At 41.0% G+C, this 25531-nt stretch overlaps 1 protein-coding gene across 5 annotated transcripts in view; it reads right to left on the bottom strand.

The window, feature by feature from the left end:
* The window catches only part of APC (APC regulator of WNT signaling pathway), a 79978-nt gene extending 55551 nt beyond the window's left edge, over positions 1-24427 (bottom strand). For 2 of the 5 annotated variants that reach the window (XM_081320272.1, XM_081320276.1), the window contains exons 1-2: positions 23985-24427; positions 21978-22021 (exon numbers count right to left, since the gene is read on the bottom strand). The gene's annotated coding sequence lies outside the window, so the exon portion shown is untranslated. Of the gene's footprint in view, positions 1-12442; positions 12541-19487; positions 19686-21977; positions 22022-23984 lie in introns of those variants that run through there. The other 3 variants (XM_081320273.1, XM_081320274.1, XM_081320275.1) reach the window with 3 other exon arrangements.
* Between the last annotated feature and the right edge of the window lie 1104 nt (positions 24428-25531).

The following is a 25531-nucleotide window of genomic DNA, read 5'->3' as shown; positions in this document are numbered from 1 at the left end:
ATATAAAGGGCTGTCTCACAATACAAAGAGTAGTATTTACTTTGATACCCCAGATAGGCACTTCCCCTAAACTTACTTCAATTTATGAAGTCAAAATTACAAAGGAGAAGGTACAGGTTAGATATCAAGTGGAACAGGCTATTGTATGACATTGTAAGTTCTCCCTTGCTGAAGGTCTTCAAAGAGAGACTGAATGGATGGATATCTGTCATAGTTGTTCTAGTCTAGTGGATCCTGTACTGACTAGGAGTTAGATGGTCTCTAAGGTCCATTTGATTTTTTTTAAAAAAATGAATATGCTTTTAGGTGGCTACAGAAAGGATAGTAGGCAATAGTTTCACCAGTATGCCTGATGGCAATTACTTATATATATATTAGGTGACTAACATTCCATTTGAGAATGTTACTTGAATACAATAGACAAAATATTTTCTTACTTTTCTCTAAAAAGAGGAAATAAAATAGAAAGCAGAGAATGCACCTAAATGAAATATATTAAAATGTGGGTAATACCCTAATTCTAAAACAGTAGGTATTCAGCTATGAATGAGCAACAGAGTATTTTGGAAAAAGAATACGGCTAAGTAATTTCCTTATTCCAAGGACTGAATCAGTTGCTTCATGACGGTCAGGAAGTATGCACGTGTATACAAATATTCCATTCATAGCAGGGACATATGAGATGACTGGAGGAAAGCTTAATTCAGAAATGAACTATGAACAGTGAATAAAAAAAAATAAATGAATCTTCCTTGCTAATTAGTTTGTTCCCATATTCATTCATTTTATTGGCCTAAATAAGGTACATATGTGTAAGCGTGTGCATATCTTTGTGTGTATGTATAAGTTCAGAGAACTTCAATAATAGCACATGCTATTTAACTTGATGCAATTAACACCAATTTATTTATGTTTATATTTTTAATAGCCATGCATATTCTGGCAACTTGTTTTTCCATTTGGATGCTGATTAAATAGAAGACCAGGAAGAAATAACAGAATTAAGGACTAGTCTAGGAATTATTTTTAAAAATCCCCAAAGAAGGAATAGCAAATCACTTGCATAATATTTCCAGGAAAAACTACACAAACATATTCATGAAGCCACTAGGAGCTAAACTCAAACTGAAGAAAAAATTACTTTCCATTCTATTTGGAATGTGCTTTGTAATTCCTCATTCAAAGATGAAGTGTGGCCCTCATCCTATGCAGTTATAGAAATCTGTTTTATATATAAATGCAAAATGCCTAGTAACTCCTGAGATTATTATTTACAGTATCTTTGACCACTGGCTATACTAATAAAACCTATGACAGGTAGTCCTTGACTTATGACGGTCACTTAGCGACTGCTTGACCCAGTTTACTTCTGACCTAGTTTCAAAGTTAAGGCTGCTGAAGCGCCCCCGTGGTCATTCACCCTTACAACTGACTGCAGAGCTACTGCTGTAAGACTCCATCTATTTCCCACACCCCCAGCCGGGTCCCTGTAGACTTTGGGCCTGCTTCCCACTCCACCAGGTACCATACATTCCTCCTCATCCAGGCTTATCACTGACTGTTCACTTAATTTGCTTCAGCTTTGCTCCCTCTTCCCCCCAATAGTTTTTAGTCTTCTTTTGTAGCCTAGGCACACTAGAAGCCAGGGGGAGAAATGAAGCTGCCTCCTCCCCCCGAGGCACCCCTGCTCCACTTAACGACTGCATTGGAAAGAGGGATGGGAGTCATTCATTGGAGCGATCATGTGGGTGCTTCACTTAATAGCCATCACAATTTGCAACAGAATGGGCAGGCTCATTACAGTCACAGGTCAAGGACTACCTGTAAATTTGATGTCCAGCTTCCATCCCATCAATTCCTATTTTTGTACTTGGTACAGAAATTGAAAACTTAGGCAATTTTATTATTTATATTTTTAAATCCATTTTAATAATGATGTTCGGGGGGGGGAAATCTGTCCCCTGAATTCTTAGAAATCAGATTTACTCCTTCAAAACAATTTAATATGCCCCAAAATAGATCAGGTTTTAATGAATGCTTAGAAGATAGTAAATTTTGGGGAAATATTATTAGGTAAAACTTATATACTTCATTTTCCCCAAAAGTTAAATTAACTAATAGACAAAAATTTTCAATGCATTTTCAAGCTGAAATTTTGCGTATTAGAAGATGACTACACAACCTGAAACCTACTTAGTAAACATTTGCATCAAGAAATGAATATAAATATATAAATATATTGTAAATATGCAGATTGCATGCACAGTATCATTGTACTCAGAGAGACTAATTAATGTCATTACTAAAAGCCAACGTGGGTTTGTCAAAAACAGATCATGCCAGATAAATCTTATTGCATTCTTTGACCAAGTGACAAAATTAGTGGATCAGAGAAATGCTGCAGATATAATTTACTTCTTTTTCCATCTATATAATATCATTGAGCTACCCTTTGGACATATTTATAACATCTGCCCTATGAGACTATTCTAGCGCTGTATGGTTTACCTCCGTTACTCCGAAGCTGATCTGTATGCCCTCAGGGGGGTTCCTGCCTCCTGGGCGCGACCTACCGCCTGTTTCCATACTCCCCTTAATGACGAGCCCAAGTGTTGGGACTCCGAGAGGTGGCTGGGCTTAGATAGGGGCCTCGAGTTGAGACGTGCTAAGAGGCCCCTGATAAAATTTTTAGCCAGTTATTTTAAAAGGTTAGGGAGGGGGAGGGATAGGGGGGTAGGGAGGGAATCTTTAACCGGCACTCAGTCTGGACCTGTTAGGGGTCCTGACGGGATGGGGTCGGGGGAGGTGGCTGCTGGTTCTGGGAATGTGGGGGTGGGGCTTCAAATCCCCACGGCGATAGGGAATGGCAGCAGGTGCTCGCGCGGAGGGCCATATCAACACCCGGGATCGCGCCCCCGCTATCTCCGAGCGGTGGCGCGCTCCGACCCTCCGGTTAGCACCCTCTTACCCGGGGATGAGGGTGATCAGGTCCCTGAGCTCAGGTTGGTCTATTTTAATGCTAGATCCGTAGTTAACAAAGCTCCCCTCATTCATGATCTGATCGAGGAGGAATGTGCGGATCTAGCGTGCATCACGGAAACTTGGTTGGGTTCGGAGGGAGGGGTGCCTCTTACCGAGTTATGCCCTCCAGGTTTCCGGGTGCTGCACCAGCCACGGGCTCAGGGCAGGGGTGGCGGGGTGGCAGTGGTTATTCGGGAGACTCTGTGTCCCCGGGAGGCCACCATTGTCCAGATGGCCGGGAGTGAATCCCTCCTCTTGAGATGTGGTCCTCGGGCTCAGTTGGGCTTGTTGCTTACATACCTGGCGCCCGGCTGTGTGGCAACAGCCCTGCCCGAGCTGCTCGACACTCTCTCAGGGTTGGCGGTGGAATTCCCCAGGCTTATAGTCCTGGGTGACTTCAACCTGCCGTCACTGGGAGGGTCGTCGGAGTTAGCTCGGGAGTTCATGGCCTCCATGACGGCCATGGGCCTGACCCAAGTTATTGAGGGCCCGACTCATGTGGGGGATCATACTCTCGACCTGGTGTTCCTATCTGGACAATGGTTGGATGATCTGGGAGGGGGTTCCCCGTCCATCACCCCTCTGTCATGGTCAGATCACTACCTCCTGAGGCTGGTTTTCCGTTATGCCACCCCCCGCCGCTGGGCGGCAGAACCGACCAGGTGGTTCCGCCCCAGGCGCCTAATGGACCCGGATCGGTTTCAGAGGGCGCTTGGGCCTATACCCATCACCCTTACCCACAGCCCAGTCGATGCTCTGGTGGATGCCTGGGAAACGGCTGCCGCCAGGGCACTTGACTGCGTTGTACCCATGCGACCTCTGACCCGGCGCAGATCCCGTTGGGCCCCATGGTTCTCTGTGGAGCTCCGGGAGATGAAGCGTCGGAGACGAGGTCTAGAGAGCGGTTGGAGATCCAGCTGATCCGAATCCGACCGATTGCAGTTAAGAACCTTTATAAGGTCTTATCTTGCGGCGATAAGGACGGCGAAGTCTAACTACTTTGCTGCCCTTATCGCGTCCACAGATAATCGCCCGGCCGCCCTGTTTAGGGTGACTCGCTCCCTCCTTAACCAGGAGGTGAGAGAGGATCCCTTGCGGGGACGAGCCGAGGAGTTTAGTCATCATCTGGCGGACAAAATCGCTCAGATCCAGACCGGTCTGGACTCTGACTGGGCAGAGTCTGATGTGGAGGAATCGGGCGGTCTTGAGCACGTTATCTGGACTGAGTTCGACCCTGTTTCCCCTGATGATGTGGACAGGATCATGGGGAGACTGAGCACCACCACCTGTTTGTTGGATCCGTGCCCCTCCTGGCTAGCTTATGCGGCTCGGGAGGGAACACGAGGCTGGTTCCATGCAGTAATAACTGCTTCTTTGAAGGAGGGTGTCTTCCCTGCCGCCTTGAAGGAGGCGGTGGTGAGACCCCTCCTCAAGAAGCCTGCTTTGGACCCGGCTGTTTTAAATAACTATCGTCCAGTCTCCAACCTTCGCTTTTTGGCGAAGGTTGTTGAGAGTGTGGTGGCGCATCAGCTTCCTCTGTTCCTGGAGGAAACTGATTATCTGGACCCGTACCAATCGGGTTTCAGACCCGGACACAGCACGGAGACGGCATTGGTCGCGCTGGTGAATGATCTCTGGAGGGCAAGGGACAGGGGTTGCTCCTCTGTCCTGGTCCTATTAGATCTCTCAGCGGCTTTCGATACCATCAACCATGGTATCCTGCTGCGGCGTCTCAGGGGGTTGGGAGTGGGAGGCACCGTTTTACGGTGGTTCTCCTCCTACCTCCAGGGCCGCTCGCAGTCGGTGTTGACGGGAGGGCAGAGATCTGCCCCGAGGCCTCTCATTTGTGGAGTCCCTCAGGGGTCGGTTCTCTCGCCTCTCCTGTTCAACATCTATATGAAGCCGCTGGGCGAGATCATTCGTGGTTTCGGGGTGGGGTATCATCAGTACGCTGATGATACCCAACTTTTTCTTTCCACCCCGAACCAACCCAGTGATGCCCTCGCCGTGATGTCCCGGTGCCTGGAGGCGGTTCAGGTCTGGATGGGGAGAAACAGGCTTCGTCTCAATCCCACCAAGACTGAGTGGCTGTGCGTATCGGCATCTCGGGCTAACCAGACTATTCCACCTCTAACGATGGGGGGTGAGGTGTTACCCCCCGTTGATAGGGCTCGCAACTTGGGCGTCCTCCTGGATTCACGACTCAATTTTGAAGACCACATAGGAGCCGTGACCAGGGGGGCTTTTGCACAGGTTCGCCTGGTGCGCCAGTTGCGTCCCTATCTGGACCGAGATGCCCTACGCACAGTTACTCATGCGCTCGTGACCTCCCGTTTGGACTACTGTAACGCTCTCTACATGGGGCTGCCCTTGAAGACCACTCGGAGGCTTCAACTGGTGCAGAATGCGGCCGCGCGAGTTGTAATGGGGGTCTCCCGATACTCCCATGTAACACCTCTACTCCGCGAGCTGCATTGGCTTCCGGTTGCCCTCCGGGTGAAATTCAAGGTGCTGGTTATTACCTATAAAGCCCTACATGGCCTGGGTCCGGGGTATTTGAGGGAACACCTGCTGCCGGCATCAAATGCCCTTCGCCCAGTGCGCTCCCACAGGGAGGGTCTGCTCAGGGTCCCACCGGTAAGAGATTGCCGGCGGGTGATACCCAGGGATAGGGCCTTCTCAGTGGGGGCGCCTGCCCTCTGGAACCAGCTGCCAGTGGAGCTGAGGACTGCCCCTGACCTCCGGTCATTCCGATGGGGCCTGAAGACCTGGCTCTTCGAGCTCTCAGGCCAGGCTGAGGAGTAATTTATTTTAATCGGGGTTTTAATGGCACAGGGTTAGTTTAATCTTTTTTTAAATTGGTTTTAACTTTTGTATTGCTGGTTTTTTAATTCCCTGTAAACCGCCCTGAGTCCTCAGGGAAAGGGCGGTATATAAATGTAATAAAATAAATAAATAAATAAATAAATAAATACTTGGACTTCAGTAAGGCATTTGATAAAGTAGATTACAACCTTCTACTTGATAAGATAGAAAAATGTGGGTTAGACAGAATCACCACCAGATGGATTCGTAGCTGGCTGACCAGCTGTACTCAGCGTGTGGTCCTCAATGGAACTGCATCTACATGGAGGGAGGTATGTAGTGGGGTGCCCCAGGGCTCTGTTCTGGGCCCAGTGCTCTTCAACATCTTCATCAATGATTTGGACGAAGGGATAAATGGGAAACTCATCAAATTTGCAGACAACACCAAGCTGGCAGGGATAGCCAACACTCCAGAAGATAGGCTTAAGATACAGGAGGATCTGGACAGACTTGAACACTGGGCGCTATCTAACAAAATGACATTCAGTGATGAAAAAAGTAAGGTTCTACATTTAGGCAAGAAAAACCAAATGTACAGGTATAGGTCAATAGTAGTAATTGTGAGAGGGATCTCAGAGTCCTAGTGGACAATCACTTAAATATGAGCCAGCAGTGTGCTGCAGCTGCCAAAAAAGCCAACACAGTGCTAGGCTGCATTAACAGAGAAATAGAATCAAGATCACGTGAAGTATTAATACCACTTTACAATGCATTGGTAAGGCCACACTTGGAATACTGCATCCAGTTTTGGTCACCACAATGTAAAAAAGATGTTGAGACTCTAGAAAAGAGTACAGAGAAGAGCAACAAAGATGATTAGGGGATTGGAGACTAAAACATATAAGGAACGGCTGCTAGAATTGGGTATGTCTAGTTTAATGAAGAGAAGGACGAGGGGGGACATGATAGCAGTGTTCCAATATCTCAGGGGCTGCCACAAAGAAGAGGGAGTCAAGCTATTCTCCAAAGCACCTGAAAGCAAGACAAGCAATGGATGGAAACTAATCAAGGAGAGAAGCAACCTAGAACTAAGGAGAAACTTCCTGACAGTTAGAACAATTAACCAGTGGAACAACCTGCCTCCAGAAGCTGTGAATGCTACAACACCGGACGTTTTTAAGAAGAGACTGGACAGCCATTTGTCCGAAATGGTATAGGGTTTCCTGCCTGGGCAGGGGGTTGGACTAGATGACCTCAAAAGTCCCTTCCAACTTTATTATTATGTTTTGAGAGGTTTGTCCACATTTTTTCACGTTGAATGCAATTCTTTATTTTAGTAAAGTGATGGTTACAGTTGAAAGGAGGATTAAGGATTTATACTCTTCTTATCAAGAGTGGAAAAGGTAGATAATGAAGTGCTGATTACTAAAGTAATAACTTGGCAGGAAGTAAAGTAATGCAGGACTAGATGAAAGAAAAATTCTAGCTGGAAAAATGAATGTTGTAAAGAGCTTACACAGCATCCTGGCCTCCACTGAAAAATTTCAAGGAGGCTAGAGGAGTGAAAGAGAATGAAGTTAGTACAGAGCTACCATCCAGCTTATTTATCTCTTTTAGACAGCTTCAAGCGCAGCCTTACATTTTATTTATTTTTATTTATTTTTATTACATTTATATCCCGCCCTTCTCCGAAGACTCAGGGCGGCTTACAAGCTTAGCAGTAGCCTTCATTCTATGTATATGCCTGCTTGTTAGGGCTTTCACACACACCCCAAGCGGCATTATTACAAAGTCAGCTTATTGCCCCCAACAATCTGGGTCCTCATTTTACCTACCTCGGAAGGATGGAAGGCTGAGTCAACCTTGAGCCTGGTGGGATGCGAACCTGCACTAATTGCAGGCAGCTGGTGTTACTTAAGGAGGCATTAGCCCACTGCTCCACCAAGGCTCTTTAAGAATACTACAAGAATCTTTTTTTTTTGTAAATCGGATTAGCATATTGGCTCTGCCCAAGATTGCAGAGACTCTAAATGTTACATACAATTGGTAAAAAATTAGCTAATCATTCTGACTCATAAAAAATTCCAATATTCTGCATCTATTCAAATAGAAAAAAAAAGAAACTCAGTCAATCTAGTTCTTGTAAGTGCTTATCAGCATAATTTCTGATTTGCCTGGATTCAGTTTCAGGCTATTTCTCTTATTCAATATAAGTTCAAAACAGTAGTTCTGCATTTCAAATGTTCTTTTGCTTAATGACCCTATCTGGGGCAGGATTTTCCACCATTAAGCATTGTCTAAGCGTCACCTAAGGTTAAGTGAAATATTACGTTACCACGCCACTTAACGAGGGCAATTTCAGCAGTCCCAGTTGCGGGTTCTTAAGCCAAGACTTTCCCCTCATTAGGCAAAAGCTTCATGCTTCTCCTGCCATATCATTCCTGCCTCTGCTTCAGCTGCTACCCCCCTATCTTCCCTCCCCCCCACCTTGTCCTTTTGGTTACCCTGCGCTCTGCCAACTTACCCTCAGTTGCCCCCTACCAACTATCACTATCTGCTTCCTCCTGCTCACAAGGTGCCACTGGGCTGGCCCTTTGCAAGACAGCTGCTGGCAGCACAAGACCTTTGCAAAGGGATAGGTAGCGAGCCATTCCAGCAGCAGGAGGAGGAAGATGGTGAAAGTCTACTGGGGGAGATAGAAGGCAAGGTGGCAGAGGGCAGGATGGGTATAAGGGTAGAGATGGGGGGGGCAGAAAGGCAGGAGGGGGGGCAGCTGAAGTGCACTAGGCAGCTGTGACTGCTGAGTGCTCAAATTTTGATCAAATGACCATGGGGTCGCTGCAACAGCAATATCTCCAAGAACAAACGATAAGTACCACTCATTCAGCACCACTGTAACTTTGAAAAGTCACTGAACAAAGCTGTATGATGCAGTTACAAACTTTGGTAACAAAAATTTGAATCATCACCAGAAACTGATACTCAGCTACACATCAACATTGACCCTTCCAAATAATTTAAATATTCAGTAGTATTCTATTTAAATATTGTATGTAATATTTTAATATTAAATAATATTATTAAATATTAAAGAGCATTTACTATTACTGAACAGCGCTAATACTGACTCTTGTGGAGCACCCTTCAATACCTTATATACCTTGTCTGTTTAGACACCCCCCCAAAAAAAGGTACCAAACTTTCAACGAAAACAATTAAAATGAATTAGGACCATTATCAAAATCCAATGAAATGATCTGCTAAAATCAAGACCATAATTATCAGTCATATAATGACCATTATGTTTGAAAAGAAATGCTCAGACACCAGTCTTATAACATAAAGATCATCTCTTTAAGACCGTGGTCTCCAACCTTTCTGGCTTTGCGGACTGATGGGAGAGGGGATGGTTCTGTGCAAGTGGCAGGCGAGCACGCAGCTACATTTGCACAAGTGGCAGGCACACATGCCTGTCACTCACAAAAATGGAGCTGAACGCACTTGCCTGCTGCTTCCGTGGCCCAGTTCTGAAAGGGCCACAGCCTGTTAACTGGGCTGCAGCCCTTTCAGAACCGGGTCACGGAAGCGGCAGGCAAGGGCCTTCACCGGGCTGCGGCCCTGGGGTTGGGGACACATTCACAATTCAGGCCATCAACTGGAAGTGTCAGTTCGCTTTTACCATCCAGGAAGGATAAGAAGCCATATTCTATATAGTAACTTCCCAAAATAAGAAAAATCTTAAAGGTAAGTCAATATGGGTAGGATAATTAAAAAGAGCCTTGGTGGAGCAGTGGGCTAATGCCTCCTTAAGTAACACCAGCTGCCTGCAATTAGTGCAGGTTCGAGTCCCACCAGGCTCAAGGTTGACAGCCTTCCATCCTTCCGAGGTAGGTAAAATGAGGACCCAGATTGTTGGGGGCAATAAGCTGACTTTGTAATAATGCCGCTTGGGGGCCCCCGAAAGCCCTAATAAGCAGGCATATACATAGAATGAAGGCTATTGCTAACTTAACTTGCGCTCCCACAGGGAGGGCCTTCTTAGGGTACCGCCGGTGAAGGATTGCCGGCGGGTGACTCCCAGAGAGAGGGCCTTCTCTGTGGGTGCGCCTGCCCTTTGGAACTAACTTCCTATGGAACTTAGGACTGCCCCCGACCTCCGTTCATTTCGCCGGGACTTAAAAACTTGGCTCTTTGAGCTGTCTGGCCTAGACTGAGGGGTTTTTAATTGGGTTTTAAAGTTTTAACTTTTGGGCTTAAATTTAATTAATTGTTTCAAATTTATTTTAACTTTTGTATTGTATGGTTTTAATTGCCCTCCAACAGGACAAGAAGCAATGGATGGAAACTAGTCAAGGAGAGAAGCAACCTAGAACTAAGGAGAAACTTCCTGACAGTTAGAATTGGGTATGTGTAGTTTAATGAAGAAAAAGGTGAGGGGTGACATGATAGCAGTGTTCCAATATCTCAGGGGCTGCCACAAAGAAGAGGGAGTCAAGCTATTCTCCAAAGCACCTGAAAGCAGGACAAGAAGCAACGGATGGAAACTAGTCAAGGAGAGAAGCAACCTAGAACTAAGGAGAAACTTCCTGACAGTTAGAACAATTAACCAGTGGAACAAGCTGCCTCCAGAAGTGGTGAAAGTTCCAACACTGGAAGTTTTTAAGAAGAGACTGGACAGCCATTTGCCTGAAACAGTATAGAGTTTCCTGCCTGAGCAGGGGGTTGGACTAGATGACCTCCAAGGTCCCTTCCAACATCATCATCATCATCATCATCATCATCATCATTATGTTGTCAATCATTCTGCTGTTCTGCACATGTATTCCATACTAGCATTTCATGTGCTTCCAAAGTTTAGGATTAGGAAGCATTATTTGTCACTTGCATTGTATGGCTTAGGTTTTGTCTTCTTCATTGCAATTTGCTGATTATATATTATTGATTATAGTTTACACAACATATAAATACAGTATAAATTCAATCCAACTAAGAGGTCAGTGAAATTGCATTTTCCCCATTCACCAAGCATAAAGGGCACATCTCTCTCTGCATTTTCCTTGCACATAGAGGACTAGCAGCAAGGATACCCAACTAGTTTTGTGCTATATATCATGCTAATAGGATGTATCTTTCTGTCCACACCCACAAAACTGAGTAGATTATTGCCTAGAAGATTATTCACTTGCACTGATGTTACCTAGTTTGGGTAATGAAATATCTGCAAGAAAACAACCAAGCTCAGAGAGCACCAAGGACCCCTCATTTCAACCTGAGCTATAAATATTCTCCTTTATTGGTAGATTATTTTCCCTTTATCTTCTGCTACTATTAAGTGCCATAGTTATTACTTGTTATCCTTTTGGGACTACTACCAATTTATATAGTAATATGTTTAAGTCTGAATGGTTAAAATTACATATACTAAAATACATTTTATACAAAAGTATTCATACAATATTTTTATATAGATATCAAGTGCAAACCTCTACACGTTAAGCAACAAAAAAATAGCGTTGAGTTCAATGGAACTTCAGTACCAGATGATATATATAGCATTGTTATTTAGTTCTGTTCAATAAAAATTATTTAAATGGCAGGTTATATTTTATACCCTTTGCTATAATTATTAAAATCATAACTAATTATCTTGAAATAACATCTTAATTTACCCACTTTCTAAAAACAAATTAGATGTGATTCAAGATTAAAGACCAGTTGAAATCAATGGGATTCCATTTATTCATGACTGAAGCCTCCATGGGTTTCAACTGGCCTGCCCTAACTATAGTTAAGTCTTCCTCCCCATTTTTTAAAAATAAGGAATATTGGTGGATATAACTAAAATTAGACAATTTTCATGAATGCAATTAATGTTCCAACAAAAACAGGAAAATAAAAGCATACACATGTAGAAAAAAAATAGCATTTCTAAATTTAGGATAACGAGTTTTAAAAAATAATCTGGGCTAACCCCCTCCTCCCACAAAAGCAGCAAATTTCTTCTAAAATGCTATCTGCTGCTTATGTTACCAAATATTATTCTCAATTTATCCATTTACTTTAAAATCATTGCTTTACTTTACTATTTATAAATCTACTGATACTGAAAAATCCTTCATTTTTCATCCATACTGAAATACCTAAGTCTAGGATGACCTAATTATTACATTAAAAGAACCATATGACAAGAAAAAAAAAGAAAAACACCTCATTTGCTATTTATTATTAATATTATCCAAGACTGAATAACTCTGAGTCTTGTTGATGATGAATATAATTCAGATAGCTTCGGCTGGGTGGATGATCAAAGAAAATGAGAAACCCAATATACAGCTTTATTTTCTATTTCAGCAATTGCTTTTTTTTCCAGGTGGCAGCTGCTTTATTACATTCCTGATTGCAGCAGTGCAGGAAACATTCTCGTCTCTAGGTAGCTTTTTCTTTTTAAGTAAGGAAGCAAAAACTGCTGCAGTAAACCGCAGAAGTGCCACTTATACATCGTGTCAGTAACAAAGGCATATGATTTTGCACCATTTTCAGTACAGAATCTTCCTGGCTTCCCAATGTCAAAGTAAATATTTCAAAGCTAAAATAATTCAGTTTCTATAATACTTGCCTCATCTTCCCCCTACAGCCTCTATTTTGCAGGGCTGTTACGATTCACATCAAGGCATCTCCTATGTGGCTTTGTGTCTTTCTCTCTGGCTGCTGCTTCTGTGACAGGAGGGGAGAGGGGGAGGAGGAGGAGGAGGAGGAGGAGGAGGAGAACCAGAGGATTTCAATGGGCTCAGTTCTCATTCCTCTAAGCAATGAATCCGTTTCATTCTTTGTTGCCCTTTATCCGTCTCCTAAGATACCATTTTCCCATTTTCTATGTCAAACCTTTAAAACAATCTTTTGTTCCCGATAAAGACATCTTATTTTTTTCAACTGCCTTCTAAGTGCACCATTACCACCTTCTTCCAGCCTGTCAAAAACAGGGATTATAATGCTAAGAATCTATCTCTTGTATATTTCTCTACAAGTCAAAATGAGGAGATGGGTAAAAACAACCAGGCTGCCCTCTCTATTATTTGTCAATACAAATGCATGGATCAGCCCATTGCCACAGATACAAATGCTAATTTCTATTAAGAGTACAATGCCAATGTACACCTACCCCATCTCCGATGCTGACTGCACCTCCATTCAGTCTACAATATCCAGTAGCCTCCTGTATTCAATGACTGCGCTACAGTTAGAGCAATACAGCCACATTCCAATCACGTGGGTGCCCAGCCCAGTTCAGCCAATGGCCTGCTTGCTTCGGAGAATGTAACAGACTATGGTTCATACCCAACGCTTCCTTTTCCTACTCACCCTGACTTGCTGCCTGGACAATCTACACAGAGAGGGGAGGGGTAACTTGTCAACAAGAACAGGAAAGGACACAACCTTTACAGAGCAAAGAAAACAAAATAAAATGGAGTCAGGGGAAAACTACGGTAACAGCTGGACTTGGGGGGAAAAACGTATCCAAAACAGAATTCTTTTATCCTATTTAGCTGAAGGATTTATCTCTGCACCGAGATGGAATTTTTCAAAAGTAATATTTGTATGTTAATGGCAATTGATAATGAACTCAAATTGTTACTATGGAAAAGAATTAACTCCTTTGATTACAGGGAGAGCCACTTCAGATCTGTTTTCTATTACTAAACCTGACAGTCATTTAATCCATTTACATTTAAATTACAGGATCCTGCTTTAGGATAGTTTGCTAACAAAAATTGCTTTCATTTCCTATTTATACAATCAGGTTCCTGTAATAATGGTAATAATGGTAATTAATTTAAAACAGTTTAAAACACAACATAGATTTTAAAGTAACATTGTCTATACTTTACAAAGTTATTTTTAGTTTGCTATAATTTATAACAAAGTCTTCCTCAAGTAGACTATGGAGACATCCATCTAATTTTTTTGGCAACAATATGGAATTAGTTTATCACTGCTCTTTTTATGTTTTTATTATTATGTTTGGTTGCACAGTCAGCCAGATGTTTAGACTGGACTTGGCACTTTTGACCATCTATTGAGTCCTTCCTAACAACCTGGGTTAGGCAGATGCTGTTGTTTAAAAATATTAAAGATACCATCGCAGGATGTAAACTATTATAAGTAAAGCTGCCTTTTGCAATTGGCTGGTGATTTTGTCAATGCCAATGGTGTTCATGTGGTGCTCCAGATGTTTTGGACTAGCACCCAAGGTACCTATTCTATTGGTAATAACTCTTTTTTTGCCACAGTCATTCTACTTCCATTTGCAGGTTTTTTGTGATTTTCTACAGTTATTTCTTCTATTCTGCTGTCTCCAGATATTGCCACATCCATTATCCAGACTTTCTCATCCTTTCTTATCAACAATTGTTATGTCTGGAGTGTTGTGTAGCAGATACTACACTCATCTGCTTATCTGTCACTGCCAAATTTAAAGTCCAGAACATTTTTATTTTTATTTTCTATTACTCCATTTATGGTTCCACCAGTTCAGGCTTTCAGCCAAGTGATATTTCTTGCAGATATTCCAATAAACCATTGTTGCTATTTTCTCATGCCATTATTTATAATTAGTTTGTGCAATCTTCTTGCAGCAGCTAAGTACATGGTCCATTGTTTCTTCAGCTTCTTTGCTATCTGTTGTTGTCTTTTCAATTGTAGCTTTATATGCATTTGTTCTTAAGGCTTGTTCTTATGAAGCCATAATTACCGTCTTTCATCAATTTTCCTGCTCTTAGACATTGCCAGGTCTTGTTTTTATCTGCTTTGCCTGCTATTGTTTTTATGTAATGGCCAATTTAGACTCTCTGGTATTCAGTGAACCTTCATTGTATACTAGCTTCTAGTGCATCTTCTTCACTGTTCTTCAAATATTCACCCAATGTCTCTTTTTCTTCTTCCATGCCACCTATGCATCTTGGTAAATAGTCTCTTGTCAAAATCACTATATGGATGAAAGGAATAAATCACTGTTACTATTTTTCTTCTCTTCCTATCTAGGGCTTCTACGTCTGCTTGAGTCCAATTCACTATTCCAGCTTTATATCTAATGTTGGGATTACCCAGGTGTTAATTACCTTCATGGCATTTCTGCCACTGAGTTTTGACTTTGACTTAAGATACTAACCTTCTTGACTACAGTGTGCTTGATGTTGTCAGCTTGAAGGATGCTCAGGTGTTCATAATGATCATCTTCATCCATATTCTTGATCATCCGGATTTCTTCAGTTTCCAATATTTTTCCCCTGCTGATAGAGTAGGTGGCATATTTGTCCAGTCCAAACTTCACTGTAATATCTTGGGTGAAGATAAGGCAGTGTTGAGCAATGATTCTATTTCAGATGGTAGTTTTCCATACAGTTTCAGATTGTCCATGTAAAGAAGATCACCTGGCAGATGTTTTTGATGTTTGATAACCATAGTCTGACTTGTTCAGTACTATTGAAATCAATGCAATGACATACAGTAGTGGTCATGGTGAGCCTATGTGAAAGATTCCTCTCTCAATGTTAACCTGTATTGGTTTATCACCAACTAGAAACTGTCTTCCACTGTACTACTGAATTTTGCACAAAGCTTCATATGTTTTTACTGATTCTTATTATTTCTAGGCACTTAATTATCCAGTAATGTAAAAAGGGAGCCAAAGGGACATAGGGAAGCCTTCTAGTAATCACAGTCTAAGCTACATTAAAGTTGATCTTCCTTTTCTAAGAGTTTTCTCAAATCATCTTGTTAATTAAGAACTGATCTTTTGTCCTGCTGCTGTTTGGATAGTTTCCTTACTGGTCAGATGGAAAGAGTTTATTTTCAATTAGATGCATCAACTATCAAACCAGTTAATAACCTGAAAGTTACAGGTAAGCGAATAATCAACCTGTAGTTGCCTAGTGGTGCCCCTTTTGTTGGCTCTTTCATTATCAGGTAGGTTTTGCCAGATGTTAACCAATCTTCAATTTCACCTCCTTGCAGTATTTGTTAAACTGCTTGGCAATGAGTCGGTGCAGATCAGTTAAATAAATGCAGTTCATCTTCACCTGGTGCTGACCAGTTCTTAATTTTCCTTGCCCTTTTCTCCACCATTTCTGTTGCTATTACAAGTTCTTCCATCTCAGCTTTCCCCCCCCCCCTTTTCACCTCCTTTATCCAAACTGCATTCACGTTGTACTTCTTTGGGTTGTCTCATAGCTGCCCTCAGATATACGTATCTACCGTATTCTGTATAAGGTGTTGGCTGGTTCATTCCATTACATTGGTAGATTAGTAGAAATATTTAACTGAAATTGGAAATTCTGTTTGTAGTGAGCAACTCAAGCTTCGTACCTGCTGATTTTCTTGGCTGTGGCTGTTATTTTCTCCTTTATTATTTCCAGTGCTTCCTTGATCCTGTCTCTAGGTGATATTTCTTAATCAGGTGTAACTTGGTCTTGTTCTTCAGCTTTTTTTGCCTTCACTTCTATTCTAGCTTGCTTGCATTCAATGTTGCATCATATTATTCTCAAACCTGATCATCCATTCTGATATTTGTCTTTTTTTCTTCTTTGTGCATTTTGCATCCAAGATATTCAGTTACAGCAGCAACTAAGCTGTCCCATCAGTTGATCTGTTTCTTGCAGTGTGGTGATGCTTATATAGTATTGGCATCTTTTAATACTGAAGCTTTTTTGTAATAAAATTTCAATTCTGGCAACTTTATTCTGTGTTTTTTTCTGCAGTTCTAGGTGCTCAGTTATTCTTCATTTCATATTCTTCTTTTCCAATTAGAGTACTTTGTCTTCTGAGGAGAAGGTAGAGGAAGGGATGGTTGGTTTGCAAATGAAAATAGTTCAATTGTGAGGCAGGTTTTATTATCAACTCTCCCCTGGCTTGTTTCTACTGTCTAAATTACTTTCGGCAAAGCTTTGATTTCTTTGCCCTGGACAGACATTTGCAGTTCTTCCAATTCTACTTCTGTGAATACTTTATTTCATATTATAAATTAGTAATGATCTATTAATCTCTGTCCTATTATTTCTGATTCTGGATCTTTTTCTTTCTAGAAATGGTACATTCTTTTCAAATATCCTCTTTTCTTTGAACTTGATTTGCAACAGCAAATTATTATTTCTTTGTTTGGGGTCTTTGAATATTTGCCATGGGCAAGCAACTTTTCTTCCAGTAGTTCTGCAGCTGGCCCTGACTGCTTAGCCAAAGTCCTGAGTCCTGTAGCCAGTTGTCACCAACAGTCCAGAAACTCAAACACCAAGTGTGGTCCTTGTTGACCTGGGAGATAACTGATCTGATAGAGGGTTTGTAATTTTCATCTCACCAAATTGTTTATGGGGGGGGATGCTCTTCGTCTGCTTTTATGTTGAGACCTGTCCTGTATGGTTGAACCTCTGGCATAGCTCTCGTCTTCCTCAGGACATGCAAGCTCCACATCCACATAAAAATACTGTCTCACTGAGGGCTTATTATGATGGTTGGTCACACAGTCGGCCAGATGTTTAGACTTAACCTGGCAATTTTATCAACCTATTTAGTCCTTCCCAAGGATTTGGGATAAGCAGATGCTGTTTGATGTTGTTAAATGTATTGTTACAGGATCTTAATCTTTCTATATTTTGCAACGAGTGAACAATTTTTCTTCCAGCAGTTCTGCACCTGCTGGCCTTGTTAGCCAATAGTTCTGAGTCCTGTAACTCACTTTCTAACAGATGTCCAGGAACTCAAACACCTAGCATGGTCCTTTTTGACCTGGCAGCAACTGGTCCAGTATGGGTTCCTATAAATTATATATCATCATATTGTTGATGGCAGAGGCTGACTCCTCTAATGAGACAGTTTAGTATGGCTGAACCTCTGCCATATTTCTCCTCTTTCTCAGAGCACATAAGCCCCACAACCACATCAAGGTAGTCCTTCACATTGGGGGATTATTATATGTGGGTAGTCTATTGTTAGTAGCAGCTAAGAATATAGGGTGTTCTAAGGGCATTGTGAACTAAGAAAGTTTGTGAATCGCTGCACTATATTGTTTAGAACTTAGAAAAGCAAATAAAATAAAACAATGCTTTAAAATAACCATTTTTAAAATATACACTCATTTCTTTAATAATGAAATCAAACCCAGCTTTTTTCTATTAACGTTTGAGATCACTGAAATTGAACCAAAAAATACTGATTTTCAACCTCACATTTTTGTCTATGGAACAATAAGAAAACTAGGCACAATAATCCTCACCAATGTTGCAATGAAGCATTAGACCATCATATAAAAAACTGTCAATTCCAGCTCCACCTACCCCAGTTAAATCACTGAGCCACAGATCATTCTATCACCCTCTGTGATAAGACACACAAAAGTCCTGAGCAATATCCAGCTTCCTACTTTGTTAAACTAAGGTCATCAATACCATCTGAAATCAAATGCTACAGATTCCCCTTAACCAGTAGTTCCTAACCTTTTCTATACCCCGCACCCCTAGAACACTATTATCGCACCCCCTACAAAAGTTCAAAATAACGGCAATGAATTATGCATATACACTATAATTTTGAAAACCCAAGTTTTTGCACCCCCTGGAATATCATCTTGCAGCCCTAGTTGGGAACCCCTGCCCTTAACCCTTCCTTCCCCATACTGGCCCATAAATATATCTGAGTGACGTGTTAGTATATGAAGGATATAAAGTATGAAAATAACAGTCTTTCATTCCAGTCTTGAAAAGCTATGTATAATATTATAAACATGTTTAACTGCACTAATCAAACACCTAAATATGATGACCCACATGATAGGAATGGAAAATGGTCTTTTGGGGGAATTTTTCAAATGGGAAGAATTGTCATAAAATGGTTAAAATGGTTACTATTTCAAGAATTCTATTAAAAATGCTTAACAATATATTTTAAAACAAAATGTTATGTCACTGAGTTTTACATGAAAAGGATATGAAAAAGGTTCCTTGCCTTTGTCAGTTATTTACAAGAATAATTCTAGTATGGTTTGAAAATAAATTAGATAAAATATATTGAATTGTATTTGTGGTAATAACTCAGATTTGTGCTTATTTGTAATCACCATCAAATTACAAGAGAACCCTGTCCATTTAACTAATTAAGCTCTATTATAAATTCTAAAAATATTTTGAATTCTAACTACTTACAAGAAATTAATTTATGAATAAAAAACATGGAAAAGCTTCTTACAGGAAAAATTTAATCAGAGGCAAAAACTTGCCAAAAGAACCTAATTAACTATTACATTTTATAACAAGAATGGAATACAAATATTATTTACATCAACTATGTTGAAATTGCAGTGATAGAAGCTGGGAATGTAAACAAAGTAAAATTATTTTTATGCACAAATAGTAGAAATAACTGAGAAAGGCTATAGCACTGAATTAATAATTGCATATCTTCTTATGATATGACAGTCTTACTTCAAAATGAAGATAAGAGATTCAATACATAAATAATAGAGAAAATACTGGTTATCATTGTAAAAACACTTAACTGGGAGAGTTGCAGAAATGAATGTAATGTTAGTAATGAGTCTTCATCCTAATATTTTCTGCCATTTAGTAACTATTCAAGGGGCAGCTACATTTTATGTACAGTCTTACTTGATAAAATACTTGCTTTTTTTGCTTTTCACATTGGATATGCTTAGAAGAATGTAGTTTTGACATATAGGTAGATGTATTGAAACGGAGATGAGCACCGGCCCCTAGAGTCGGAAACGACTAGCACGCATGTGCGGGGGAACCTTTACCTTTTTATTTATAAAAATAAAATAAATATATATATTTAAAGCAATGTTATACATTAATGCTATAAAAATAAATCCAATTTTAATCTTTACACAATTACTAATTTAATGTAATATAACCAAGACTTTTCTGAAGCAAACTATTTCAACAGCTGAAGTTAAGATATTTTGTTCCTTAGTAAAAATAAGAATAGCATAAAGACCTACTTTTTCATGCTAACAGAGAAGTACACAAACTCACTGCTTAAAGAGGACAAGAACTTTTTTCCCCATTCAATTTACTCTTTTAAATGCATTACACTTGAAACATTTTTGGAAAAAACTTCATGAACCAAGTCCAGTTCTCAAGGTCTAACAATGACATCTAATTAGCGAGCTGTCACTTGAGCTGGCACCAAAAAGTTAGTGAAATACACAGTTCCACATTAATTCAATATCACACAGGCTTAACATAACTAGTAAAAAGTCAATTCTTACCATATGAAATAAAACCAAAGACATACTGTTAACATAAAGAAAATTTTATAATTTTAAAATCTTAACATGCTAACCTTACACACTGAAGAAAATTCCCATACTTGTTCCTTGGTTTAGAGTCAGACTCTACTTGTGTTACAATTTACTGCGCACAAAGCTTTCACAAAGGCAGCTTAAGAAAATTCCCAATGTTCATACTCCATCTATTCCAAAAGTATTATGAATTCAAGATACACCCAAGTGCCCACAAAATTCTTGCACAAACTGATACACTGGTTCAATATGGCAATGTAACTTTCACTATAGCTAAGAATCTATTCAAAATGCTACATCAGAACATAAATGCTCATAATGATTATCTTCCATTACATGCTATGGGGTTGAAATAATACTGGAAGTAATTCATGTGTCACTTTCAGCCACCATGAAGCCAGTCACAGTTGTGCAATTCTACACATTCCTTCTACTATAGTTCTTGCTTGTTACAAAAGGATTACAACTACCAACAGCAAAAAATGCAAATCTTAAAAACAAAATTGCCAAATATACACAGCAAGTCTTGCTTAAGACTCCATATAGTCTCTGTTAATATAAACCCTGTTTCATTAGCTATTTAGAATTATTTGAGAAGTAATGAACAAGGGTGATTTGGAATGTTTTTATATTGTTTCAAGTTCTTAAGCAAAGATGGTTATTATAAGATAAGAAAAAACATTTGTGTTATAGGCTGGTAACTGATTAAGGAATTTATATAAATGGAGGACTTTAAAAATATATACTGAAAATAAATTAGAACAGTTCTAAAAGAAACATTCCAAATGGATTGGCTATTTATATTTTTAAAAAGCTACTATTACTTTTCTAATGTCACCCTATCTGTGCACACATCAGCTTCTCTTTGTAAAAAGACACTTTTCTGTGTCAACTACCTACCATGCAGTCTACCATGCAGAATCTCAAAGTTATCCTAGTTACAGACATTTTCAGAAAACCCCTTATATACAAGCAATAAACTGCTATTTATGGGGGAAAACCCTTTTCACAGCTGGAAATATCTAGATAAAAATTTATCTATGATGTTATAGACATGCAAAGCTTCCACAAACATGGAGGTAGAAAATGGAAAAGATCATGGGGAAATAATTTTTCTGTCTCATGTTATTCAAAAGTATTTGGCATAGCATTACACCATTAAACATTTATCATTCACCCTACAATGATCAATAGATCTATCTTCCAGATATAAAATACTTATTGTATCAGACAAATCTTGCCTTAGCTAAACTGATTTTTAACTTTGGTTCAGTACTGAGAAATCATGTTAGTAAGTGCATCCAAGTGGCATAGTGACTGCCTAGAAGTACCATAGGGTATTATAAGCTTCCAACAACTTTCATATTAATGGTAACTATAAACAGCAATACATTATTCACAGAGGGAGTCAAGCTATTCTCCAAAGCACCTGAAGGCAAGACAAGAAGCAACTGATGGAAACTGACCAAAGGGAGAAGCAACCTAGAACTAAGGAGAAATTTCATGAAAGTTAGAACAATTAATCAGTGGAACCTGCCTCCAGAAGCTGTGAATGCTCCAAACACTGGAAGTTTTTAAGAAGAGATTGGACAGCCATTTGTCTGAAATGGTATAGGGTTTTTTGCCTGAGCAGGGGTTGGACTAGATGGCCTCCAAGGTCCCTTTCAACATCATTATTATTATTACTGTTATTAGTATTTGCCAGATTCAGTAGTACTTACTACTAATCTCATCAAGGCAAGTATAAAGTAGGAATAAAAGTAGTCCAACAACAGATGTCACCACTGAATAACTCATGGAAAGATACATTCACAAACATGTCCCTCCCCAAATATATCACACTTACCTGAAGAACAAAAGTTAGATTCCCTCTGCCTCCATACAATATATCTAAGTAGACAAAATATATAGTGGAAGGATTAGCTTCAATAAACAAGCCTGGCTTCAATAAAATCATGAAAACTTGAAATATCTGAATAATTCTATCACTGATGCTGAGTGAACCAATATACCGATTTAACAAAATACAACTTATCTCATTCCCTACCCATCAGCTAAATAAAACGTTAATATACAATATTAATCCGATAAAGATTAAAAGTCAAGGTTAAAGTTATTAGTAACCTATTGTTCTTTATTCATAGCTCCTGACATTGCATTAAAAATGAATTACCTTCTCTACTATTACAGTATTTTTAAAATGTTTTCTTTTTATTGGTCACATCATGTAAGTTTTATAAAGCTGCTTATCTAAAGAGAACTATGACATTACTCTAAACCAGCCAAATAGTTCATTCCGTTTGGTAATACTTCTTTAAATTTCAAACATGACATATTCCTCATATTTGATTGAAGATGCTAAAAACAGAACCTAGGACCTTTTGAATAAAAAAATATGCATGTGCTACTAATGAATTATAGTCATCCCACAATCATTTCAACTACTTGAAAAGTGCACTTACCCATCAGGACAAAAGGTACTAAGAATATAACAGTTTGGTGTGCATCCTCTTGGAATTTAGTAGTCTTCATATTAGGCAAACACTATAGATCCCCAAGAAGCTATATTATCTAGGGCAGGGGTCTTCAAACTTGGCCCTTTTATGACTTGTGGACTTCAACTCCCAGAATTCCTCAGCCAGAGCTGGCTGAGGAATTCTGGGAGTTGAAGTCCACAAGTCATAAAAGGGCCAAGTTTGAAGACCCCTGATCTAGGGGATGTGGTGTTTGAAATATCTTTGACCCAGATAAAAATTGCTACTTTATTAAATTTATATATGGACGGAAAGGGGAAGGGGAATCACCATTCTCGAGAATAATAGCAAGGATAAAATTTAAGAGGCAAGAAAATGTTACCACCGAGAGTAGACATCCTCACTTCAGCGAATAATAGAAGGATTACTGACTATAGCAAATCAAGGCACACAGTGCACACATTAAGCCTATTCCACAGCTCAAAATGTACTGTCAAGATTTTTTGACAAGATTCACAAACAAGTGTTTCTTTGTGTATACCTGTAATTCACCTGTTAATTACCCTCCAGAGTCCGCACGCTCACCCATACTTATCCAACTTTTACTAGGAGCCGTTCTTCCTAAAAATCCGTACCCAGCTTCTGCCATATAAGAAAGCCTTAAAGAATCCTGGAAGGGAACAAAAAAAAAGCCTATCCGATCCAGCATCTCGTTTCCTTCGAGGGCTAATAATAAGTAAACGCTTAGGGGGAAGTGCCCAAACAGGAAACGAGCTTCTTACGAGACGGCGCTGGACCTCAACCTTTTTTTTCCCTTTTTTTTTTAAAGAAAAGCTTAAGCCAACGGGCCATCGAGAGTTATCAAACTCCAGGATTTCAAGCAGCACGTCGTTATTTACCAGGAACGTCAAGCCTCGTCTCCGAATCTCCACTTGCCATGGTTAAGATTTTTCAGAAGCCAGCCAGACAATGGGGGCGATCATGTCTGCGATCCCGTCAAAGTGGGAGGATCTGAAAGACGCAACGCCCCCTAAAAGGCCAGGATCGCTTTGGCTGGCAAGTCAATACCTCAAGATTTGCCGGAGCCAAAGCTGAGAGACAAAAAAGAAAAAGAAAAAGAGGCGGGAGAGGAAAAAGGCAGGCAGGCAGGCAGGCGTGTTCTTCGCAGCCGCCGTGCCCGGGGAGAAGGCGCATGTCCGCCTAGACGCAGGGGTCTTCAAACTTGGCCCTTTTATGACTTGTGGACTTCAACTCCCAGAATTCCTCAGCCAGCTTTGCTGGCTGAGGAATTCTGGGAGTTGAAGTCCACAAGTCATAAAAGAGCCAAGTTTGAAGACCCCTGGCCTAAGAGACAGACGCCGCCGAAAGCGCCCACTCACCTGCCCACCTCGTCGCACTCCACACCCAACGGCGCCGCAGCCTCCGCAGCTCCCCGAACTCTGCCGCCGCCTCCGTCGCGGCCGGTGCTCGGGGGACTCGGCCCCACCAAGGAACCAGGAGATGACCGCCCACACATCCGGGGCGCCGGGCAGGCCCTACGGGACACTGCTTACAAGCGGCAGCGGGCAAAAGGGGTAATAGGACCTCTCGTCCCGCCACCTTGACCCCGCATTTCCGAAGAGTACAGTGACCGAGGAATCCTCGCTGTTCAGCGCGAGTCTTGCTCCAATCGGTATCGGACCTTAGCCGGCCTTTTGCCTTCCCCGGAGTTCTACCTGCCGCCGTCACCGCCCCCTTCCTTCCCTCACCGCAACTCCCTCAGCGGCCCTCCGCCATCTTGCTTAGGGAAGCCCACTTCGGACGCATGCGCGGTACTTGGAAATCCCAGCTCCCAAAGAAGTTTGCTTGGCTTCTGGGTAGGGTTAACCGGAATGAGAAAGGAAGAGCCGAGTGCGCCTGCGCCGGCTCACACCTGCTGTGTGACAGGAAAAAAAAAAACCGAGGGAGGAGCTTCGGTTTATTCGGGGCTCGCCTAGAAGCTGCGGGAAGGAGGCGCGGAGCGGTGTTTGAGGTCAACACGCTGGGCTGCCCTTTTAGGTTTTTAGGTTTACGAGGTTGAAAGGGAGTTGCTCTGTAATGCAAATAACACATTCTACAGAAAAGAATCTTGAAGGGTCAGCGAACATCTCGACCATTCCATATATGTTGGGTTATAACTCCCATTATCCAAAGAAAGAATCTAAACTTGCTGTTATTTTCTCCAACTGTTCATGATACTAGGGATTAGTATTTTGCCTTTATTTAAAACTGTATGTGATACATAAGCTTTATTGTCATTGTTTACTGTAATCACAATGGTCCACATTAAAAATTGAATTCTGTTGCCTGCTCTCGAAAAAATATATACACATAACACACATTTTATATATACACGTCTATATGTCTATAGCATACACACACACACACACACACACACACACTAGGGGCCGGTGCTCATCTCCGTTTCAAACCCGAAGAGCCAGCGCTTGTCCAAGGACGTCTCCGTGGTCATGTGGCCGGCATGACTAGACACCAAAGGCGCACGGAACGCCGTTACCTTCCCACCGGAGTGGTCCCTATTTTTCTACTTGCATTTTTACGTGCTTTCGAACTGCTAGGTTGGCAGAAGCTGGGACGAGTAACAGGTGCTCACTCTGTTACACGGCACTCAGGATTCGACCCGCCAAACTGCCGACCTTCTGATTGACAAACTCAGCATCCTAACCCACTGAGCCACCGCGTCCCTATACACACACACACACACACACACACACACACACACAAACAAATATTAATGACTATTGATTTTGAATACATAGCGAAACAGGAAACTTGAAAGTTCACAAGGTTGTGTTGCTTTCTTACAGGTAGTGGCATAGTAAATAGAAGGATGTGCATATATCATCTGATTCATATATTGTACTGAGTTGTGGTTTGCTGAACAAAT

This window comes from Vipera berus, assembly GCF_964194415.1.
Source record: "Vipera berus genome assembly, chromosome: 2".
NCBI classification, from domain to species: Eukaryota; Metazoa; Chordata; class Lepidosauria; order Squamata; family Viperidae; genus Vipera; species Vipera berus.
This window is presented reverse-complemented; position numbering and strand designations above follow the sequence as displayed.